General features: G+C 34.7%; 1 protein-coding gene and 1 long non-coding RNA gene across 2 annotated transcripts in view; one reads left to right on the forward strand and one right to left on the reverse strand.

Moving 5' to 3' along the window:
* The window catches only part of LOC136038150 (uncharacterized), a 35,608-nt gene extending 24,657 nt beyond the window's left edge, over positions 1-10,951 (reverse strand). The window contains exon 1 of the mRNA XM_065721196.1: positions 10,848-10,951. The gene's annotated coding sequence lies outside the window, so the exon portion shown is untranslated. The remainder of the gene's footprint in view (positions 1-10,847) is intronic.
* The window catches only part of LOC136038152 (uncharacterized), a 54,853-nt gene extending 31,128 nt beyond the window's left edge, over positions 1-23,725 (forward strand). The window contains exons 3-4 of the long non-coding RNA XR_010620135.1: positions 22,040-22,164; positions 22,659-23,725. This is a non-coding gene — a long non-coding RNA (uncharacterized LOC136038152). The remainder of the gene's footprint in view (positions 1-22,039; positions 22,165-22,658) is intronic.
* The last annotated feature ends 783 nt before the right edge of the window (positions 23,726-24,508 follow it).

Genomic DNA, 24,508 nt, shown 5'->3' on the forward strand with positions numbered 1-24,508 from the left:
ATAAATTGAAAACATAAACTTTCGGGGGATTCTAAAAACAAAATATGGAATGAAAAGGGCTCGAGAAAGTGTGGAATGTGAAGATGATTAGTTACTTCACCACATGAGAACGGTGAAAGCTTCAGCCATCATACAAAATATGTTGAAGATATATCAGGGGAAGATAAGGTCTGATTCCGTTTTACGAGTTACGGTTGAACAGTATGAAACATCTTGTACTGGAATCTACACTACAGTATTACATTTTCTTTTCTATTTGCTTAATATTATTTGAAGTATATTTGAAGCTATTTGTATTTAGCTGATGATTAAAAAGCACTTTAAACGGCATGACAAGATATTCTATTATGGTAGTGATAGCTAGACTTCAATCTAAGAAGCCAAAATATGTTACCTTTCAATGGTACGGGTAAAATGAGATAGGGAGAAGCGGTTCAGGGAGTAATTAGAAAATGGGAGATTTTTAGAGATTTTGGAACTGAAGATGGGGATTTCTAGGGATTTTTCAGCTCTTTATTAGGGATTTAAAAAATGATAAAGTGGAAACACTGGTACTTATGTTTCTGAGCGGGTGTTTGCTTCTCCCTGCATCTTTCTTCGTGTGTTTGTTGGTCTTAATCTGTGTGTTTCTATGTGCTTTTGTTTCTCACTCTCTCTCTCTCTCTTTCACTCTCTCTCTCTCTCCCTCTCTTTGTGTCTGACCAGATGTTTGTTTTTCTTTCTGTGTGTCTTAGCATGTTTGTTTGCCTGACTCTCTGAATTTGGGGGTATTTTCCTCTTCTCAATCTCTGTACCTTTGTGTCTACGCATGATGTTTGATTGTTTCTCTGTGTCTGACTCTTTATGTTTGTATGTGTATTCTCTCACTCTCTGCGCCTCTGTGTCTGAATGGGATGTTTCCTTGTTTCTCTCTGAATGTCCGTCTGACTCTCTGTGTTTGTAGGTATTTATCTCTCTCTCTCTCTCTCTCTCTCTCTCTCTCTCTCTACCGCTGTATCTGAGCGAGTGTTTGCTTGTTTCTTTGTCTAGATCTGTGTGTTTTTATGTCTGACTGTGTGTTTGTCTCTGTCTCTCCGTGTCTGTATGTCTGAGCGGGTGCTTGCCTGTCTCTGTGTTTTTCTTTGTTTGTTTGTGTGTCTGACTGTGTGTTTGTATGTGTTCTTGTCTCTCTCGCTTTGTGCTAGTGTAGCTGAGTGGATGTCTGTATCTTGTCTCCCTCCTTCTGTACCTAAGTATCTGACTAAGTGTTTGCATGTCTCTCTCACTATGCCTGTGTTTCTGAGGTGGTGTTTAAATGTTGCTCTGTCTGTATTTATGTAATTGTATGTCTGACGGGGCATGTTTGTATATATTTCTTTCTCTCTCTCGCTGTGTTTGAGTGGGTGTTTACTTCTCCCCTTGTCTGTCTTTGTGTGTCTTTAGGTCTCTCTCTCTCTCTCTCTCTCTCTCTCTCTATGCCTGTGTGCCTGGGTGGATGTTTGCTCGTTCCCTAGCGTTTCATGGTGCAGCTGCCTCTGTGTGTTTGTAGACGTTTTTTCTCCCTCTCTCTCTGCGCCTGTGTGTATGAGCGACTTTTTCGCTTGTCTCTATCCCTTTCTGTGCCTATGTGGCTGAGCGGGTGTTTCCTTGTCCCCTTGTCTATCTTTATGTGTTTGTATGTCGGATTCTGTGTGTTTGTATGTATTTTTGTATCTTTATCTCTCTTTGTGCCTCTGTGTCTGAGCAGATGTTTGCTTGTCGGTATGTCTGTTTTTTTTGTCTGAATCTGTGTGTTTGTATGTGTTTGCCTCTTTCTCCCTCTCCCTCTTTTTCTCTGTGCCTCTGTGTCTGACTACTTGTTTTATTATCTGTCTCACTATGCTTGTGTGTCTCAGTGAGTTATTGCCTGTTTTTGCGTCTTTCTTTACGCGTTTCTATGTCTGACTCTGTGTGTTTGTATGTGTTTTTGTATCTTTCTCTGTCTCTGTGCTTGCGTGTCTGACTTAATCAAATCTAAGTAACCGAACTTTCAAGACCAGCTTCATACAATCCAAAAAAAGAAAAAAATATTTTCGAATAATTGACAATACCTGAATATTAAGTGACAAAATGTCTGGGTAGGGGCATTAGGAGCCTTTAGAGGTAGAATATGACGACCATAATTCCCCTTTAACAAATGCCAAAGCAGTTGATTCATTGGGGAGTATAAATTGGTGGGTTTCTATTGCCCAAGCGCATGTCACGAAAAAAAGGGGTAGCAAATTTGTCGCTTTTTTATTCACTAAAATTCGGTTCGTATTATAAAGTACGTCCGATTTACTTTATTCAAGCTCGAGTCAAAACCAGTTTCATACAGCCAAAAATAAAAAATAAATATTCGAAATAATTGTCATGACCTGAATATTAAGTATTATAGTAACTGGTTATTCCTCTTTCAGTGAAGGCTTGTCCCCCATTACTAAGATATGCAATAGTTCGAGAATGATTGGTGAGGAAAGAACTACGACTTTTGTAGCATTAGGGGGAGAAAATGACTTCAAGTATTTTTCTTAGAAGAGGGGATGTTGGGATCGAAAATCTTTGTCTACTATGTGCCAAAGAATTTTCGGATTATTAGCCCTAATTGAAATTCCAATCTATACGTGGTGAATTCGAGAGATACAAATGAAACAGTATGCTATTTTGTGTAGGTCACAGCGAGAAAGGTAAGGGTAAATATATTCCCGGACCCTACCTCAGGGGGTGCCAAAATATGGATTTAAGCTATCTAGATAGTTTTACTTTGATTTAAACTAAACATTTCCTATAAATGTCTGCAAGATTGAATTTTGGAGCCACAAAACATATTCATTAAAATCAAATTGGGGGGCATTATTTTGGAATTGTCTTTTAGCATTGCAAGTGTGCAAAGCAACTACTGTAAGTGGATGCCGAAATTCAGAACGATAAAAGAAAATAAATGAACGGAATGCTTTAAAATTTGAATTTTAAGTTACAGAAAAGAAAATCTCACTATAGTTTTGTTTTGCATATTGCAATGTTTCTTATTTATTGTTTTTTTTTAATTTTGCTTAGGTAAAGAAATCTCTTTACAAAAATTAACTAGTAATACATCTATAGTGCTTATTATCCGTGTATTATTACTTATTATAAATAATCATTACGAATGCACTTTCATTTCATTTGTCTATTAAAAGCATATTGTATAGCACTTGCCGACAAAATAGTTTTGTTCAAAAGTCTTAGGGATTATACTGTTAAAGTTAATTGATTATTTAAATAATAAACAGTTTATCTTCAATCATTATTTGATTCAAAACAATTAGTATGGGCCTTCAAGATACACGGGCGGCCAAACATTGACAAGCTAGATCCTTGGTAGGGTAAACTTCAAAAAGAGTGCAAAACAGGATAAGAGAAGGTTCGTCATAATTTTTACGCGATAAAAAAAACTGACTTATTAACTTCAGCTACATAGTGTAACATGATTAAAAGTAATAGGACACCATAATCTAGTTTTTTCTTTATTATGAACGTTCGTTACAAAATAACCTTCTGTTTTTAGTTTACTACAGTTATAAATTATTTTTGATAAATTATTCATACAAATTTCAATTTATTGAAATATATAGGTCTATTATCAAAATAATATTTCACTTTAGTCATAAATAACTGGTTTTACTTATCCGAAGTTATTTCAAGTCTCCCTTGCAGCTTCTCCAATGCCCATTATTCTTGAGGCCTTAAAGGCATGATTTTTATGGCACTTGGTATTTACCAAGTGACATATAGCAATCGTGATTTCTGTTTGTTGGTCTGGCTGTCAGTCAACCTGTCAGTCCTGGTTTTTCTAGTTCGGGTACTTCCAGATAAACAAGGACAATGAAAGTTGGCAGGCGTATCAGGGTTCAGACCAGATTAAATTATAAATAGTCCCTTTCCCGATTCAACCATCTGGGGGGGGGGGGAGCGGTGAACGAGAAGAATTTTTATTTGCGATAAAACAAATGGTTGTTCTTCTTAAATGTGTCTCGTTGGTTTTGTGGTATGATTCTTGGTTTTGGCGATAGAAGTCCGAGGTTCGAATCCTGGACGAACTCAATTTTTACTTGAAGAAGATCTGAAACTAGATACGTGATCGACATAGCAATCACTAAAAGTTTGCCAATTTCTTGACTTTTTTTATGATATACAAGTTTTAATATCTATTCTCGTCAAAGAATAAAGTAAATCAGTCTAATCATATAATTATATTAAAAAAAACTAATATAACGGCAGCCTAATAATCTTAATTAGATTGTAAGTTATTTTTTTACCATTTTACTAACACTGTATAATTGATAATCTACGAAGCACTTCTTTATCATAGACTATGGACATTTTCATGCAACTTTTTTTTATCTTTTAGAAGAGTAAGTCCAAAGTCAGGTTAAACAATTTACTGGTAAATTTTGTATGGCAATCGATTACAAATACACAAAATATCAATACACCAAAAGAAATCTCTGTTTGTACCTTTTCTTTGGCTGTTTACGCAATTATACAATGTTGATAAAGTCTACGAAAATTGATAAAATATGTACTTTTTCCAAGCCAGTAGAGCCGAAAAAGGTTGACAACGCTTGAGATTTTGTCGATGTTGAAACAAGGTTGGTGGATATCGTCGTTCAAAATTGTATCTGATGTCCAGAAGCGCAAGATTGAACACATGCAACTGTGGCCAAAAACGTCTAGAACACGTCCCTGAGCTGCTTTGGCGGGCCGCCATTCAATAATATAAAATAGGGCTGCCCACACTATTGACTTGTGTATATTTACTACTTCGTTTACAATCTAATATATCGATGGACCCAATGTTGTTTGCAGAGCTGAGTGACAACTGCTTGAGCTGTAGGTATTCTTCGGTTGGCACCTTAATCGTATCCTCCCTTCGAATCCACATCGAATCCCAGATAAACCAAAATATCAACTTTCCCAAGTGAGAAATTATTACAGGTTGGTTGGTAATCATTTTTAATGTTCAAAAGAGAGTTTTTGTTTTATTCGGGTTTATTCATAGGCTGAGGTACGCCATGAAATGGGCCACATCGTGAAGCATTTACTTGGCTAAGTTTGGGCTCGGCGTGAGAAGAATTACATCGTTTGAGCAGTCAAGGTCCGTCAATTTAACATTTCTTCTAACTATTATTTCTTTGAATCTCCGTAGCGCATGGTGTAAAATCCAATCCATACAGTAATTAAATCGGCCTGATGAAAGGGTAAAGGCTTGTTTCAAACCCCACATCTCATCACACAAAGACGACTCTTCCCCATAGACTCTAACTCAGGATATATGTCCTTCTTAGCAGGCCTCCAAGGTGTCGATCCAATGTGTCGACGAATCATTGTAGCATGCCATCTGGAAGGAGAAGTTTCTACAAGGCTGATCATTCACCTGTATCAAAGACAAAAACATAGTTTATAAATATATTTATAAGGTGGAGATTGTAACTTTCGCCTTGCTGCAAGTTCATGTGGGAGACAAATCCTTATTTGAGCTTCTTCTAGCAAACCAGAATATGTATAGATTTTCCAATTTTCACCTATCGTTGTAGTCGAATGGCTAGAAATAACTTGGCCACAATGTCAATGAAAGATATTCTTCTGTAATTAGCATAGTATTTCTTTTTGGCTTTTCCACAAACGGGAAGGATGACTGAAATTTTTTAGTCTTTTGGGAAAATGTTGGTTTTTTATATTTCCGTAAATAACAGCAGTATCTGATTTGTAACTAGATGGTAAGTAGGGAGCCTTGTAATTCTCAGACGGAGTACTATCCTTACCAGAAAACATGTGTTGGTTTACACTGATAGTTTCGTCAAGGTCTTGCGGAGACGTGTTTAAAACTTAATGCCCCTTGGAGACCGAGGGTGGCGTCTTTGCCACTTTTCCAGTCATATTTACATTGTGGTTTAGAAACTAATAGATTAGATTTTTGATTGCTCAGCCTCTTGAGCACAATCAGTTATGGTATTGCCCTGTTTACCTTTTACACAGTCAGAAACAGATGATTTCTTTCCAGTCCCTTCTTCAATAATTTAATACACACGCCTAGAATCGTTGTTACGCACTGCTATTCTAGCGTATGAGCAGCTTCTTCCCAGTGAAGGATGTGCTTGTGTGACGTGCATTCTCAGCTCAGCTTTCGAATGCTTGCCAAGGAGGCTTAAAGTACGCATCTCTTCGATCAATTTCAGTCTTTTGGAAAGTCAGCTCTATTTAGAGGGGTGGGAGTAGCTAAGCATATCGGAAGCAACGTCAGCAGTGGAGGCCTTAAACATTACGCCTAAAGCATTACGCCTGTGTTGGAGCTGAAAATGAAAATCACGTTTCACATGATCAGAATCGAGGTTGGTGGTGTTCAGTCTTCTCATTGGTGATTGTTTCTTTATTGTGCTACGGTGGAGAAGGATCTTTGCTTCAGTTTCTGAAAGTTTCCGAGAAGGCTCACCTTCTCGGCATCGTATTGCATATGCACAGCGGGTGATCACAGTGCACGTGTAATTGCCCCCATGTACCCGAACCATCGTCCATCTGACCACAAGTCCAAATAAAGACCCAGTTAAGTGAACCCCCGTGTATGCCAAACTTCGTGCAACTGAACCCTCGCGTAACTGGACCCTCGTACAATGAAGTTCAATAGCTAAACCCTCGCTCAACTGAGCTCCCTTGCGCCCATCCCAACTTAATTGAACCGTCGTGCAACTCAGCCCATTTAAATGAGCCCTCGTGCAACACGACACATGTACAACTCAACCTCATTTAGCTGATCTCTTTTTCAAATAAATCTCCATGGTAGTTATTTCCATTTTGATTAACCCTGGCTAAAGTAAGCCCTATTTATGTCAACATCATTTAACCCAATTATTATGAAATTCAGCCCCCATTTGAATTCAGCTCTGTCTGACTGAACTCTACCCAAGGCCTAAGAATAAGTTTGAACTAAAACTGAGTAGAAGCTCCAAATTTGATCTTTGGGCAAGCCAAGTTAAAACATCTTTCAGGAATAGGTTTATCACTGAAATCATAGACGATAGATTTTTTTTTCATTTTATTTTAAAACATGAGCTTTTTAGTTAGTTCTTGTGTAAGGATTTGTCAATGGGCAAGTGAAAACTTTATACCCGGTTCCCTAGGCTTTTTTCTGTTTGACTTTTAGGTTAAGTTGGGTAATAGTATATTGTTTGGGTTATTCCACACAAAATCAACCAGGAAATGGCAACCAATGTTAAACATTTTGAAAAAAACCTCCTGATTTTTCTGTCTGGATATACAAAATCAGAATTTTTTTCTATTTTGGACCTTACCGCAAATCGTAATTTTGGTGAAAAAGGGATTTGAATCTCTATGAATATAAAATATTAAAAAATATAAAAAAAACTGCATTTGTTAATAAATGAAATTTTTTTCCAAAAATTTCTATTTTATGCTAGGGATATTATCACAAAACATATAGTTAAATTATTGTTTTTTTTTTAAATCAAATTCATCCACTAGGGTCTATTCTACACTGTTATAAAACGAAGTGGATGAGGTCAGTAAAAGTGAACCAATAATTCTACATGGTTTCACTAAGGTTTTGTTGTACAGGAGTTGAATGAGGTTCCATTAAAGGGGAATTCAGTTGCACTTGGATTCAGATAAATGAGGGTTCAGCTACATCGGTTCAGTTGCATTGAGTTAGTTACACAAGGTTTCAGTTACAATCGAACCGTCAATCAAATCATGGAATGACTCGTCAACTCAGCCAATTTGGCCGTTTTCTTCTAATGCTACTACGAGGTAGTCCCCTTCTTAACGATTTTTCAATGTACACTCGAGCCCCACGTAGTTTCATCTATTTGGTCTTCAGTAGCATCATTGTAGTATTATATACTACTTTAAAACATATATTGAATAGTGTACCCTTTTAGCAAATAAGGGCAATTATCGGGTTAACAGGGGCTCACACAAGAAGTGTGTGATGAACTGTGGAGCTCAGGATAAATCCCACCCCATGAAGTCCAGATCCATCATGTACTCCTGAGTCAAGGAAATGATACTTCTCTTATGATTATGCTTAGAGTATATCGTCGGAAAAAAACGCCTTCGATTCTCGTCTTAGAAAGACAAAAAACCTGCTTTATGTTTATGCGATTCGTAATCCCTGAATTGGCAAGTTATCTCTTTTTTCATGGATCTTACATTCTAAAAAACACTCAAAGAATTCCGTTTTATTTTTTATTTTTCTTCACTGATGTGGGTTGGGGTTATAAGTCCGTTTGAATCCAAAGGGTATTCACCACTAAAGTCGTCGTTGAACAGGTACAACATGCCTATAAAATTTCTGATGGGGACGATAAGTTTCAGGAATCTTGTCGATGAAGAGCGGTATTTTCCCTGTTGCTGCTGACCTAAGGCTTTCATGCTATTGGTTACGCATGTTTTGATGAAACGAAAATGATATTGATAATAATGTAGTCTCTTTGTCATGAGCCGTTAACTATCAGGTCTATACCCTTAGAGCATAGAGACAGTCTATCGTCAGTAGTAGGCAAACTTTCAATGACTACGTCATGGTTTCAACACGGTATAACAAATGGAGAAGAAGTAAACCACTCGGGGCTATTGTATTCACCAATTAATAAGGGTACTTTTTGATTCTGCCGTCTCTTGTTTACATAATCAAATTCAAACTTTCAATTTTCATTTGATTTAACCAATTGTTTCGACAAATAGAGAAAGCAAGAAAAACTCCGGTCACATGAAATGTGTTGGCCGCAGCAGAGCTTTGCTTCATAGCAGGAATCAGAACGGAGAGTAACTGATAAAATAGTAATTAATTCTTAGGTCAAAGTCCAAATTTATTTGTAAAAGTAACGTTAGCGTGATAGCTTCAAAAGATATAAAATACCTGTACCTGTATTAAGTTTTAGTTTCGCAAAAATCAGCACTGCGTGGCCTTGAAAAACATATAAAAAAAGGTAAAGGTAAAGGATACGGCATTAGACATTACAGTCCCTATCGGCGGTGCTGATCTCCGTTTCTTGGCCCTTCAGCCAGGAAGTGCAATGGGGGGCCAACCATCCTGTGCTTTCGCACACCCTTCCTGTTTACCTTCCCTATATTTCTCCAGGTACCCATTAAAAGCTGGGTCGACTCTGGCTAAGCTTACAGAGTCACACCAATGACTCCCGTCCCAAACTGAACAATTGGGTACACTGGGATTCGAACCCGCGTCCTTTCAGACAAAGGATCCCCAATCCAGCGCACCAACCGACTCGGCTAGGACGGCTGCGACTCGGCTAGGACGGCATGAAAAACATATACTTAAGAATAACGATAAAAATTTGGAAATTTTTATCCAAGTGATCTAGCTCGTTGCTCAGTCTCAAACGCTGCTGAAAAATAAGCTACAACATGCCCGATAAAATTCAGAATCAGTTTCTTCTATATCACCAGAAAAATTGAAATGAATTTATCCACCTAATTGAATTGATTGTGAGGAATCTTGACTAAACACCCGATTTTGTACACCTGGACAGGATTTAAAAGTCAAAAGATTTTTGTATGTTGATTTTCCTAATAAAAAAGTGTCCATCGTAGAACCATTCTTAGATCTTGGTCAGATTGAGTCCAAAGACATTTTTAGCCTAGAAAGAGTCATCACAGAAAAACTGAAATCTGTTAAAATACCTCAAGGCACCTGTCGGTCGGTTATGACAACGCTGCAGTAACAACTGGGCAGATATCCGATCTTCAAAAGGAAATATATGCCAGAAATCATAGAGGACTGTTTGTCAACTGTGACAGCCCCAGCTTAGACTTAAGAGTGCCGGAAAATATGGAGGCTTACTACAGCAGTTTATTATATCTGTAACGGGAATCTTGCAAAAGATACAAAGACACAGTATTAGTTGAGAGTAGTTGGGAACAGATTAGTATTGATGTCAACTTTTCAGACCAATTTCTTGCAGTTTCTTCCCCTTTTGAAATACAAATGTAACGCTAAAATTAAGAAAGGACGTCATTCATAAATCTTTGCTTTATTATCAACAGGTTTGACTATACTTTGGTTCCGGCAATAATCTTAAATATAGGACCGAGATTTATTTCCGATGATTTGGTAGGATTCAGCTAATACACTAATTCAGCTTTATGGTAATGAATGCAGTAGTTTTAGGGGAAGGTAATGTCAATTGTATTTTCAGCATGTATGATTTCATATGAAATTCACTTAAAGAATCAGTAGTTGGGTTTTATAAAAAAAAAAGCTGCGTGTTAATCCTTGAATTACCGCAAAGTGGACATTGTGCAAAATTATGTCATGGCCTTATTATGGTCAAAGTTGACGATAAAATCCAAATTACGCAAGACCATAGCGCCAATCATATTCCTCGTTCAAAATTTCTCGGGATGAACATAGTTCAATTTTAAAGCATAAAATTTTTGACTGACAAATCGAAGCTGAGATTTAAATGCAATTTTTAAAACTAGAAAAGGTGGAAAATTAAAACAGTAGTTTTTCTATTTTTAACACGAATCTGACTAAAGTTTAGGAAAGGTAGTATTAATACTTTTTTTAGTATTAATAGAACAGTTTGACATAAATTAGTGTTGGTGCAAACTTTTAAACTAGTTTCATGCAATTAAATTTTCCACTGCGGCACCGAAATTTCATGAGAAATGTGGCTCAACAAGTTTGGTGCCAAAATCAAGAAAAATGGCATGCCACTCATGAAATTCAGCTTTTTTCATTGACAGATGTGACTATGATGTCGCTTGGGATTCAGAATTAAAGAAGTTATGTTTAAGATCTGCAAAGTACAACCAAAATGCAATTTACTTACTCTCCTTTTAGTTAAATGCGATTCCTCCAATTTATTATTGCTTAATACGCATAATCCGTGGCTCTGTTAAGGAATATTTTGTAACTGAACTTTGTTGCGTTTCAATTTGTCGTTGCTTATCAACGGGTGAAGTCATTTTTATAAATAAATCAAATGTTTTGGTTTTGGCACATAAAATGGGAATATTGCCTCGAGTTACTTACCATGATCATGCAATAGCCCAGTTAAAAAGATGAGCCAAATTTTTGCTTGGTTTACTGTTTTTAATTGGTTGCTATATTGGTTGGATTCGAGCAGAAACATTCAAAGCAAACAATCAAAGTGAAGGACTCAAAAATCTTCACAGACCCAAAACTCGAGTGGCCCAGATAATAGCACTTGGAATATGCAAAAAACAAACAAAAAAACTGCTAATATCCCAAAATAACCGTTCCAATGCCTTTGCTCAAGAGTAAAACTTACAAACATCGATGAGAAGGAAATTTTTGCTGATAAGTCAATGCATAATTTAGTTTTCACTCTACATTGCGATATACCCTCACAAAGGGTCTTTGTTGCGGTCTACAATCTCATTTCTAGTAAAAAAAAAAAAAAAAAAAAAAAAAAAAATCGAGAAATAAACTTAATCAAGACAATGGAGGTCAGAATCTTCTAGTGTTGTTTTCAAAACATTTTTTCCAAGTAGTTAGACATGTTTGATCTCAGGCCATAATACGCCAGAATGAAAACAAATGTCCCAGCTACTTCTGCCGACCGCAGTAACAAGTTCCAAGTAATTGTGATCCAAATAACCAGGAATTATATCAAGGAAATCTGTCACTTCATTTTACATCTCATCTCAAAGCATTTCGAAACAGTCCAGGTTTGCATGGCATCCCACCTCATTTCGGTTTCATAGGGGATTTCTACAAATTTTGTCAAAGATTCAAGAGTTGCGAGCTTAAAAACAGGATTGGCTGAAAGCTGGGGAAGAATTAGTTTTTAAACGTAATGCGCACTAAATTCAAACGTAATCATTTCCCTCGTTTTAGCGTTTTAAGTTCTTTACCATGCCTCTATTTTTCTAAGAATATTCCATGACATTTTAGAAAATTTAGAGACTTTTCAAAGACTCAAAACTTGGAGGACAGAACCAAGAAAGATACTTGAATGCTAAGTTTAGAAAGATATAAATAACGACGAAGACCACACTGCATTTCCATCACAAACACCAAAAATAAGAAGAAGAATAAGGAAATTTTTAAGATAGTGGGAAACAAATTAGAATGAATATTTCGGCCCTATGTTCAAGGGCCGTCCTCAGCAATACAAATAAGAAAAAAAATTACGAGAGGATAAAATCAATAAAACTAAAATTAACGGTTTTTCAAAACAGTCCCAGCATCCTTACCTCAGCGAATTTTTACCAGAAGTCCTGGTTGATCTATATGATTCTTAAATATGTGTTTTAGTTTTGTTTCTTTTGGGGGAGACTTGATTCGATTTAAATTCAGCTTTGATTTCTAGTTGGTTTTTGAGTGTAATCCCACAGTATACACATGGTTTATAGTTGTTGTCCCCGCTGCATTATTATTATTTATATATTTTCTTATTTTTATTTTGTATTCTTTTTTCTTTCTTTCTTCCTTATTATATTGACCTTAAATGACGTAGGGTATTCACACCATGTCAAACGTTAAGTTTTGGGTTAATCATATTTATTTTTTGTAAATTGTCGTTGAAGTTTTATAAATATATCATTAAGGCCAGTTTCCAGACAATTCCAGAATCTTTTGGAAAACCGTTACAATGAAGAGAGGTGCTTAAATGTTTAGATAAGCCAGCAGGTATTGGGCGTGTGACAGTTGAAGAACACATACGATAAAATCTGTCCGCTCATCAAGTTCTGGTAGAGTAATTTCTCTCCGTGCTTTTGATCTACAGAAGTCTTTAGCTCTAGTTTTTAATTGTCTAGGTCTACAGCTAGATTTTCCAGATTCCCTCTGTGTCCCAGTCTGTGATTTCTCTTTGAGTGTCCCGGGCGTCATTTATATTCCTTGTGTCGCGGTGTCCCGGTCGTCAGTTGTGTCCCGGTCTGTAATTTCTCTTTGAGTGTCCTGGTCGTCATTTATATTCCCTGTGTCCCGGTTTTTAGTTTTCTTTTTCTCCTTTATTTTTCATTTTTTTTTCCGTTTTTAGTTTTTTTTTTCTTTTTCAATATTTAGTTTTTTTAGTTTTTTTTATTAGTTTTTGTTTTTTTTCTTTTTATTTTTTTGTAGTTTTTACCTTTTTTTAGTTTTTTTTTGGTTTTTAGTTTTTTACCTTTTTTTTAGTTTTTTAGCTTTTTTAGTTTTTTTAGTGTTTTCTTTTTAGTTTTTTGGTAGTTTTTACCTTTTTTAGTTTTTTTCTTCTTTTGTATTAATGCTTTAGCCAAGGTTCGACCCTGGAACCTGTCGGACCTGGAACCTGGAACATACCGCTTTACCAATCCAGCTAATTCGGCTAGAATACATTTGTTTTTGAATTATATATATATATATATATATATATATATATATATATATATATATATATATATATATATATATATATATATATATATATATATATATATATATATATATATATATATATATATATATATATATATATATATGTTTTTAACCACGTAAAACTTGCAAATATACAACATTCTTCGCTGTCCCATTGTTTGTGAATATAAATAGATTGTCAGGTTACTGACTCTTGAACATGCAACATATAATTATCCATGGGAAAAACAATCCATATTCAGATCTATACCTCATTATTCTAATAATTGCCCTTGAGCTTTGTTGATGGTGATTGCTAATCGAACATTCCCTGTGTCCCCGTCGTCATTTATATATCCCCCTGTGCCCCCTGGAGTCCCCGTTGTAGTTGTGTCCCTGTCGTCATTTATATTCCCTGTGTCCCAGTCGTCATCTGTGCCCCGGTATCCCAGTCTGTAGTTTCTCTTTGAGTGTCCCGGTCGTCATTTATATTCCCTGTGTTCCGGTGTCCCGGTAGTCATTTGTGTCCCGGTGTCCCGGTCTGTAATTTCTCTTCGAACATTCCCTGTGTCCTGATTGTCATTTATATATCCCCCATGTGCCCCCGGCGTCCCCGTTGTAGTTGTAGTCCTGTGTCCCGGTCGTCATTTATGTTCCCTGTGTCCCGGTTTCCCAGTCCGTAATTTTTCTTGAGTGTCCCGGTCGTCATTTATATTCCCTGTGTCCCGGTCGTCATTTGTGTCCCGGTGTTCCGGTCTGTAATTTCATCAGTTGACAAACAAGACGTAAGTTGACAAACAACTTCATGACGACATATAGCTCAATCCTTATAATAACGTCAGTCGACAAACATGACGTCAGTCGACAAACATGACGTCAGTCGACACACAAACACGACGTCAGTCGACAGACATAACACACAGACAACTTATTTTTATATAGATACTAGCTGTTGGGGTAGCGCGAAGCGCCATATATATATATATATATATATATATATATATATATATATATATATATATATATATATATATATATATATACTAGCTGTTGGGGTGGCGCTTCGCGCCACCCCAACACCTAGTTGGTGGGGGCGCTTCGCGCCCCCCCCCAAGCCCCCCCGCGCGCGTAAGTCGTTACGCGCCATAATAGTTACGCGCCATTGTAGTTGTGTCCCTATGTCCCACCTGTGAATATAGATATATATATATATATATATATATATATATATATATATATATATATATATATATATATATATATATATATATATGGTTTTAACTACGTAAAACTTGCGAATATACAACATTCTTTGCTGTCCCATTGTCTTTGCATATAAATAGATTGTCAGGTTTACCGACTCTTGAACATGCAACATATAATGGTCCATGGGAAAACAATCTGTATTCAGATCTATACCTCATGATTCTAATGATTGCCCTTGAGCTTTGTTGATGGTGATTGCTAATCGACCATTCCCTGTCCCGGTGTCCCGGTCGTCATTTATATCCCCCTGTTTCCCCCGGTGTCCCCGTTGTAGTTAAAAACTGCTAATATCCCAAAATGACCGTTCCAATGTCTTTGCTCAAGAGTAAAACTTACAAACATCGATGAGAATGAAATTTTTGCTGATAAGTCAATGCATAATTAAGTTTTCACTCTACATTGCGATATACCCTCACAAAGGGTCTTTGTTGCGGTCTACAATCTCATTTCTAGTAAAAAAAAAAAAAAAAAAAAAAAAAAAATCGAGAAATAAACTTAATCAAGACAATGGAGGTCAGAATCTTCTAGTGTTGTTTTCAAAACATTTTTTCCAAGTAGTTAGACATGTTTGATCTCAGGCCATAATACGCCAGAATGAAAACAAATGTCCCAGCTACTTCTGCCGACCGCAGTAACAAGTTCCAAGTAATTGTGATCCAAATAACCAGGAATTATATCAAGGAAATCTGTCACTTCATTTTACATCTCATCTCAAAGCATTTCGAAACAGTCCAGGTTTGCATGGCATCCCACCTCATTTCGGTTTCATAGGGGATTTCTACAAATTTTGTCAAAGATTCAAGAGTTGCGAGCTTAAAAACAGGATTGGCTGAAAGCTGGGGAAGAATTAGTTTTTAAACGTAATGCGCACTAAATTCAAACGTAATCATTTCCCTCGTTTTAGCGTTTTAAGTTCTTTACCATGCCTCTATTTTTCTAAGAATATTCCATGACATTTTAGAAAATTTAGAGACTTTTCAAAGACTCAAAACTTGGAGGATAGAACCAAGAAAGATACTTGAATGCTAAGTTTAGAAAGATATAAATAACGACGAAGACCACACTGCATTTCCATCACAAACACCAAAAACAAGAAGAAGAATAAGGAAATTTTTAAGATAGTGGGAAACAAATTAGAATGAATATTTCGGCCCTATGTTCAAGGGCCGTCCTCAGCAATACAAATAAGAAAAAAAATTACGAGAGGATAAAATCAATAAAACTAAAATTAACGGTTTTTCAAAACAGTCCCAGCATCCTTACCTCAGCGAATTTTTACCAGAAGTCCTGGTTGATCTATATGATTCTTAAATATGTGTTTTAGTTTTGTTTCTTTTGGGGGAGACTTGATTCGATTTAAATTCAGCTTTGATTTCTAGTTGGTTTTTGAGTGTATTCCCACAGTATACACATGGTTTATAGTTGTTGTCCCCGCTGCATTATTATTATTTATATATTTTCTTATTTTTATTTTGTATTCTTTTTTCTTTCTTTCTTCCTTATTATATTGACCTTAAATGACGTAGGGTATTCACACCATGTCAAACGTTAAGTTTTGGGTTAATCATATTTATTTTTTTGTAAATTGTCGTTGAAGTCTTATAAATATATCATTAAGACCAGTTTCCAGACAATTCCAGAATCTTTTGGAAAACCGTTACAATGAAGAGAGGTGCTTAAATGTTTAGATAAGCCAGCAGGTATTGGGCGTGTGACAGTTGAAGAACACATACGATAAAATCTGTCCGCTCATCAAGTTCTGGTAGAGTAATTTCTCTCCGTGCTTTTGATCTACAGAAGTCTTTAGCTCTAGTTTTTAATTGTCTAGGTCTACAGCTAGATTTTCCAGATTCCCTCTGTGTCCCAGTCTGTGATTTCTCTTTGAGTGTCCCGGGCGTCATTTATATTCCTTGTGTCGCGGTGTCCCGGTCGTCAGTTGTGTCCCGGTCTGTAATTTCTCTTTGAGTGTCCTGGTCGTCATTTATATTCCCTGTGTCCCGGTTTTTAGTTTTCTTTTTCTCCTTTATTTTTCATTTTTTTTTCCGTTTTTAGTTTTTTTTTTCTTTTTCAATATTTAGTTTTTTTAGTTTTTTTTATTAGTTTTTGTTTTTTTTCTTTTTATTTTTTTGTAGTTTTTACCTTTTTTTAGTTTTTTTTTGGTTTTTAGTTTTTTACCTTTTTTTTAGTTTTTTAGCTTTTTTAGTTTTTTTAGTGTTTTCTTTTTAGTTTTTTGGTAGTTTTTACCTTTTTTAGTTTTTTTCTTCTTTTGTATTAATGCTTTAGCCAAGGTTCGACCCTGGAACCTGTCGGACCTGGAACCTGGAACATACCGCTTTACCAATCCAGCTAATTCGGCTAGAATACATTTGTTTTTGAATTATATATATATATATATATATATATATATATATATATATATATATATATATATATATATATATATATATATATATATATATATATATATATATATATATATATATATATATATATATATATATATATATATATATATATATATATATATATATATGTTTTTAACCACGTAAAACTTGCAAATATACAACATTCTTCGCTGTCCCATTGTTTGTGAATATAAATAGATTGTCAGGTTACTGACTCTTGAACATGCAACATATAATTATCCATGGGAAAAACAATCCATATTCAGATCTATACCTCATTATTCTAATAATTGCCCTTGAGCTTTGTTGATGGTGATTGCTAATCAAACATTCCCTGTGTCCCCGTCGTCATTTATATATCCCCCTGTGCCCCCTGGAGTCCCCGTTGTAGTTGTGTCCCTGTCGTCATTTATATTCCCTGTGTCCCAGTCGTCATCTGTGCCCCGGTGTCCCAGTCTGTAGTTTCTCTTTGAGTGTCCCGGTCGTCATTTATATTCCCTGTGTTCCGGTGTCCCGGTAGTCATTTGTGTCCCGGTGTCCCGGTCTGTAATTTCTCTTCGAACATTCCCTGTGTCCTGATTGTCATTTATATATCCCCCATGTGCCCCCGGCGTCCCCGTTGTAGTTGTAGTCCTGTGTCCCGGTCGTCATTTATGTTCCCTGTGTCCCGGTTTCCCAGTCCGTAATTTTTCTTGAGTGTCCCGGTCGTCATTTATATTCCCTGTGTCCCGGTCGTCATTTGTGTCCCGGTGTTCCGGTCTGTAATTTCATCAGTTGACAAACAAGACGTAAGTTGACAAACAACTTCATGACGACATATAGCTCAATCCTTATAATAACGTCAGTCGACAAACATGACGTCAGTCGACAAACATGACGTCAGTCGACACACAAACACGACGTCAGTCGACAGACATAACACACAGACAACTTATTTTTATATAGATACTAGCTGTTGGGGTAGCGCGAAGCGCCATATATATATATATATATATATATATATATATATATATATATATATATATATATATATATATACTAGCTGTTGGGGTGGCGCTTCGCGCCACCCCAACACCTAGTTGGTGGGGGCGCTTCGCGCCCCCCCCAAGCCCCCCCGCGCGCGTAAGTCGTTACGCGCCATAATAGTTACGCGCCATTGTAGTTGTGTCCCTATGTCCCACCTGTGAATATAGATATATATATATATATATATATATATATATATATATATATATATATATATATATATATATATATATATATATATATGGTTTTAACTACGTAAAACTTGCGAATATACAACATTCTTTGCTGTCCCATTGTCTTTGCATATAAATAGATTGTCAGGTTTACCGACTCTTGAACATGCAACATATAATGGTCCATGGGAAAACAATCTGTATTCAGATCTATACCTCATGATTCTAATGATTGCCCTTGAGCTTTGTTGATGGTGATTGCTAATCGACCATTCCCTGTCCCGGTGTCCCGGTCGTCATTTATATCCCCCTGTTTCCCCCGGTGTCCCCGTTGTAGTTGTGTCCCTGTGTCCCGGTCGTCATTTATATTCCCTGTGTCCCGGTCGTCATTTGTATCTTTTTTTCTTTTTTAGTTTATTTAGATTTTTCGATTTTTTAGTTTTTTTACTAGTTTTTAGTTTTTTTTTCTTTTTAGTTTTTTTGTAGTTTTTACCTTCTTTTTAGTTTTGTTAGTTTTTTTTTTTACTTATGTCCTGGTCGTCATTTATACTCCCTGTGTCCCGGTGCTTTGTTGATTGCTAATCGAACATTCCTTTTGTCCTGGTCGCTTTCTCTTTGAGTGTCGTCATTTATTTTTTTCTTTTTTAGTTCTTTTAGTTTTTACCTTTATTAGTTTTTTTTTAGTTTTTTAGATGAAAATTTTTTTTAGTTTTTTCCTTTTTTTCTTTTTAGTTTTTTATTGGTTTTTACCTTTATTTTAGCTTATTTTTCAGTTTTTTCCTTTTTTTATTTTTTTTTTATTTTTTATTTTTTTTAGTTTTTTACCTTTTTTTAGTTTTTTTAGTTTTTTAGCTTTTTTACTTTTTTTATTAGTTTTTAGTTTTTTTTGTAGTTTTTGCCCTTTATTAGTTTTTTCAGTTTTTTTTTTAGTTTTTTATTGGTTTTTACCTTTATTTTAGCTTATTTTTCAGTTTTTTCCTTTTTTTTTAGTTTTTTTTAGTTTTTAGTTTTTTTAGTTTTTTACCTTTTTTTTAGTTTTTTAATTTTTTTAGTTTTTTAGCTTTTTTATTTTTTTTATTAGTTTTTAGTTTTTTTTGTAGTTTTTGCCTTTTTTTAGTTTTTTTAGTTTTTTAGCTTTTTTCATTTATACTCCCTGTGTCCCGGTGCTTTGTCATTTATTTTTTTTCTTTTTTAATTCTTTTAGTTTTTACCTTTTTTAGTTTTTTTTAGTTTTTTAGATGAAAATTTTTTTTAGTTTTTTCCTTTTTTTCTTTTTAGTTTTTATTGGTTTTTACCTTTATTTTAGCTTATTTTTCAGTTTTTTCCTTTTTTTTAGTTTTTTTTTATTTTTTATTTTTTTTAGTTTTTTACCTTTTTTTAGTTTTTTTTAGTGTTTTTAGTTTTTTAGCTTTTTTACTTTTTTTATTAGTTTTTAGTTTTTTTTGTAGTTTTTGCCTTTTTTTAGTTTTTTCAGTTTTTTTTTAGTTTTTTATTAGTTTTTACCTTTATTTTAGCTTATTTTTCAGTTTTTTCCTTTTTTTTTAGTTTTTTTTAGTTTTTAGTTTTTTTAGTTTTTTACCTTTTTTTTAGTTTTTTTAGTTTTTTTAGTTTTTTAGCTTTTTTATTTTTTTATTAGTTTTTAGTTTTTTTTTGTAGTTTTTGCCTTTTTTTAGTTTTTTTAGTTTTTTAGCTTTTTTATTAGTTTTTAGTTTTTTTTGTAGTTTTTGCCTTTTTTTAGTTTTTTTTAGTTTTTTAGCTTTTTTATTTTTTTATTAGTTTTTAGTTTTTTTTGTAGTTTTTGCCTTTTTTTAGTTTTTTCAGTTTTGACGTCACCTGATCCAGTTTTTTCAGGTGACGTCACCTGATCCATCCATCCACAGACAGACAGACAACTTATTTTTATATATATAGATATATATATACTAGCTGTTGGGATGGCGCTTCGCGCCACCCCAACACCTAGTTGGTGGGGGCGCTTCGCCCCCCCCCCCCAAGCCCCCCCGCGCGCGATTTCTCTCCGTGCTTTTGATCTACAGAAGTCTTTAGCTCTAGTTTTTAATTGTCTAGGTCTACCGCTAGATCTTATAGATTCAGCATTGTTACGGCATTTTATCTCTTGTTTTTATAGTATTTAAACTTCCAAAATATCTTTCTGCTTCGTGAATCATAGAACAGTATGCCATGAAAGGTCTTATTGTGATAACCAATAACTAACAATATAATTTTAGTTTGGCTGGGCTTTTGATTTCTCATAATTTTAACTTTATATTTTTTTAATTTATATATTATTGAGATACGAATGACTTTTTTCTAAAGTTGGGTGGAAAATTTATCCGACTTTAATGTTTCCCAAATTGAGATATCCTGAGTAATTTATTAGAATTTTTTTTTTAAATACATTTTTCCTAATTGTTAAAATTTATGATGACATTGAAGAAATGTAATGTTATTTTGTGTTACATTGTATATGGCCAGTTTTGTTGATTTTGTTTTACTTTACCTTCTCAAATTGTAAAGCTCAAGAAAATTTATTGTTTTGAATTTTTGTTCATTCATGGCATTCTTTTCAACGTTCTCGGAATTTCTGATATAAAAAATCCACCAATCTTGGCTACAAGACTGGTGGTTTAAAATTCAGTGCGATACCCTTCAGTGGCTGGTACTCGGATTCAGAAATAGGTTCAAACATAGATTCAATCTCACACCTACAAGTAAATCAAATTTCTGGGTTAGAAATTCAATTTATTGCTTCCTGAAGGATTCAAGTGACCAAATTTATATTTTTAAAAACCCTGATAGTCGATATTTTTTATCCCCCACCCTCCCTTTACGACAACCTTCAACCACCAGATTATAATCCACTCTACCCGCTGAGTTCTGCGTTGTTGTTACTTTGTCTTTTTTTTTGGACGTAATATCTTATATTAAGTATTGTTTTTTTTTGTTTTCTAGGTCGCTTTGGTCAAATCACCTTAGCCTCTAAATATTTCAAGGGAAAATAATATTTAAATCTGAAACTGTAAAAATTACAGGATCATCACATACAGTTCAAACTCGTGTATTCATTGATTGACTCATTTATTGGGCAAAGTAAACTTTGCAGTTTTCCAAGGGCTAAGATTGGCTCTTTTTTAATGAAACCCCTTCCGTTTGAATGCCTGTTGAATGCAAGTAACAGAAAGTAAGGAGCGACATTAAATTTTAATACGAACAGAAATTATTCTGTATCTGAAAATGACTGTCACCTATTCAAGGCCCCGCTCTTTACGCTAAAGTTTGACTCTTTCTCACAGCTCCACTTTTTAAAACAAAAAAAAAACAAGCGTGAAAAGTTTGGCATTGAAGAGGGGACAGTCCCTTTCATATACGGGATATTAAAAAAAAAAAATGCATAAAATACACACATTTTATTTTTACATCTGAGAACTGGATGAAATTTACATATTTGGAATTTATCTTTCCACATTTGAGAAACGAATTAAATATATGTATTTAAACCCTATTTTTGCATTAGATAAAGGATAAAATGTACGTATTTAAGAAATGGAACCAAGAAATGCACTTTTATATGTCGTTCTGATAATTAATTAACAAAAAAAGCAACATTTTCCCGTAGGAAGTCTCTTGTTTTACAATAGTTCCTGCAATAACGACATCAGTTTAGCGGTTGACCTCTTCAAAAGGGAAACATACTCATAAAAAGAAAGCAATATCATTCGATGTCTTATTTTATGCTTTTTTCAAACATCATGGTCTCTTTTCTATAAACATTGTAGCACATACAGTGTATTGATACCGCTTTTGCATTCTAGGTTATGCGCATGAAATGATGTTGTCAATTTGGAGTTCCAAGATTTGATTCCCGTAGTCGCGTCTACATTTGTAAGTGGTGACCCTCTGGATAATGGAGAAAAATTTTATACATCTCTCAAAAAAGGTTCGTTATTCAAGGATACACTTTATGCATTACATCCCGAACTTTTTCTTCTTTGTAGTTTTGCATTTGGAGAACTTAATATATTAATTCAGATTTTTACCTATGTCTGGGATTTTAGTTTGGATTTATTTCTCTAAAGATAGTAAAGTTAGATTTAGAATTCCGATCGCCTCAGAAATTATAATATTGTCTTTAGATGTCAAGCTTTAGGTCACTTCCTAACAGTAAGCTCTACAAAAAATATGGTTCAGTTCCACATTCTAGGGCTATAATGAGAAAAAGGTTGAGATGGCTAGGACACCTGCTGCAGATGAAAAATGACAAATTGTTCTTGTCCGAGAACAACGTCTAGGGCCAAACGAAAAACAGTGATAGCAGTGAGTACGAGGGTCCTGCTACCCTGGAAGTTGAAGTGCCGATAAGAAGCCAGATTTATAATATATCCCACGATCAAAAACGGTTAGCCATCATCTTTAAAAATTCCCTATTTACAGATGAATTTTACCTGCCATTAGAAGAGTGTTGCAATGAGTTATGCTTGACTCTGTAAAAAATTGGCTTCATTATAATGCGGCATAGAAATCTTCCACTTGCAACAGCCAGGGATTGAACCACGGCACCCGCGATTTGCAGACACTGCTTAATCCACTCAGCTACCACAAGGGTATCTATAAACTTTTTAATGTAGCTACTTTTTATTAATCACAGCGTGGGAGTGCAAAACTTAATATTGCAGAACCTATTTTGGGCTAAAAAGCAACTGAATTATAGTTTGAAAGATAAAAACAAAATTAAATTTAAAATTAATATCATAATGACTTTTTTCGTCGGTTTTCTCTTTCCTGAATAAGGGATATTTCTGTAAAAGAAAGTTATGATGACAGATTTTTTTTTTTTTTTTTTTTTTTTAATAGGACGAGTTACAATTAAGTAGCATTTAGACATAAGTCTAGCTACACTTGGAGGTAAATTTGTAGTTTATAACATAATTTAGCTACGATGTTAGTAGATATACTCCTTGATTCGCTTTTTTATTCGCTCTTTAATAATTATTAAGTCGATTCTGAGAAAAAATATATTTTGAGCTCTTAAAGGGCTCAAAACAGCCCAAAGTACGTAAAAAAAAAAAACAAAAAAAAAAAACAGCCCTAATGTCAACCTGAAGAAAGACATTGTTTTGAACGAACAAATGCAAATTAAAGGAAACAGAGATGATGTGGGCATTCAAGTCAATCTTAAAACGAACTAAAATTACTACAAATAACAGTGTGGCTTCTGGCTGCTCTAGCTTTGTAAAGGTTATATTTTTCTTTACTATCGAAGGGGAGTTCTGAGGTCATGATTTTTCTATTATGAAAGATTAAATTTATTTTATAATGTATATAATACACTATAAAATAATATATATTATTATATAATGTAAGAGGAAAAAAATATATATATTTTTTTTAGCGGAAAAAAATAACCCAAAAGAAATACGGAAAATGCAAATAGTAATATCAAATCTTTTTTTTAATTATTTACACTCAATTGAACTGGAAAATATATATATTACTACTAGTTGTTGGTGTGACGCTTAGCGCCAACCCCCAAGCCCCACCGCGCGCGTAAGTCTTTACGGGCCGTATTAATTACGTGCCATTGTAGTTTTGTCCCTGTGTCCCACCTGTGAATGTATATATATATATATATATATATATATATATATATATATATATATATATATATATATATATATATAAATATACGTAAATGTTTTTAACTACGTAAAACTTGTGAATATACAACGTTCTTCGCTGTCCCATCGTCTGTGCCTATTGTCTGGACATATAAATAGATTATCAGGTTTACCGACTTTTGAAAATGCAACATAAAATTGTCCATTGGAAAAACAATCCGTATTCAGATCATACCTGATTATTCTAATGATTGCCCTTGAGCTTTGTTGATGGTGATTGCTAATCGAAAATTCCCTGTGTCCCCGTCGTCATTTATATATCCCCCTGTGCCCCCGGCATCCCCCTTGTAGTTGTGTCCCTGTGTCCCGGTCGTCATTTATATTTCCAGTATCCCGGTCGTCATTTGTGTCCAAGTGTCCCAGTCTGTAATTTCTCTTTGAACGTCCCAGACGTCATTTATATTCCCTGTGTCGCGGTGTCCCGGTCGTCAGTTGTGTCCCGGTCTGTAATTTCTCTTTGAGTGTCCTGGTCGTCATTTATATTCCCTGTGTCCCGGTTTTTAGTTTTCTTTTTCTCCTTTATTTTTCATTTTTTTTTCCTTTTTTAGTTTTTTTTCTTTTTCAATATTTAGTTTTTTTTAGTTTTTTTTTATTAGTTTTTGTTTT

This window comes from Artemia franciscana, chromosome 17, assembly GCF_032884065.1.
Source record: "Artemia franciscana chromosome 17, ASM3288406v1, whole genome shotgun sequence".
NCBI classification, from domain to species: domain Eukaryota; kingdom Metazoa; phylum Arthropoda; class Branchiopoda; order Anostraca; family Artemiidae; genus Artemia; species Artemia franciscana.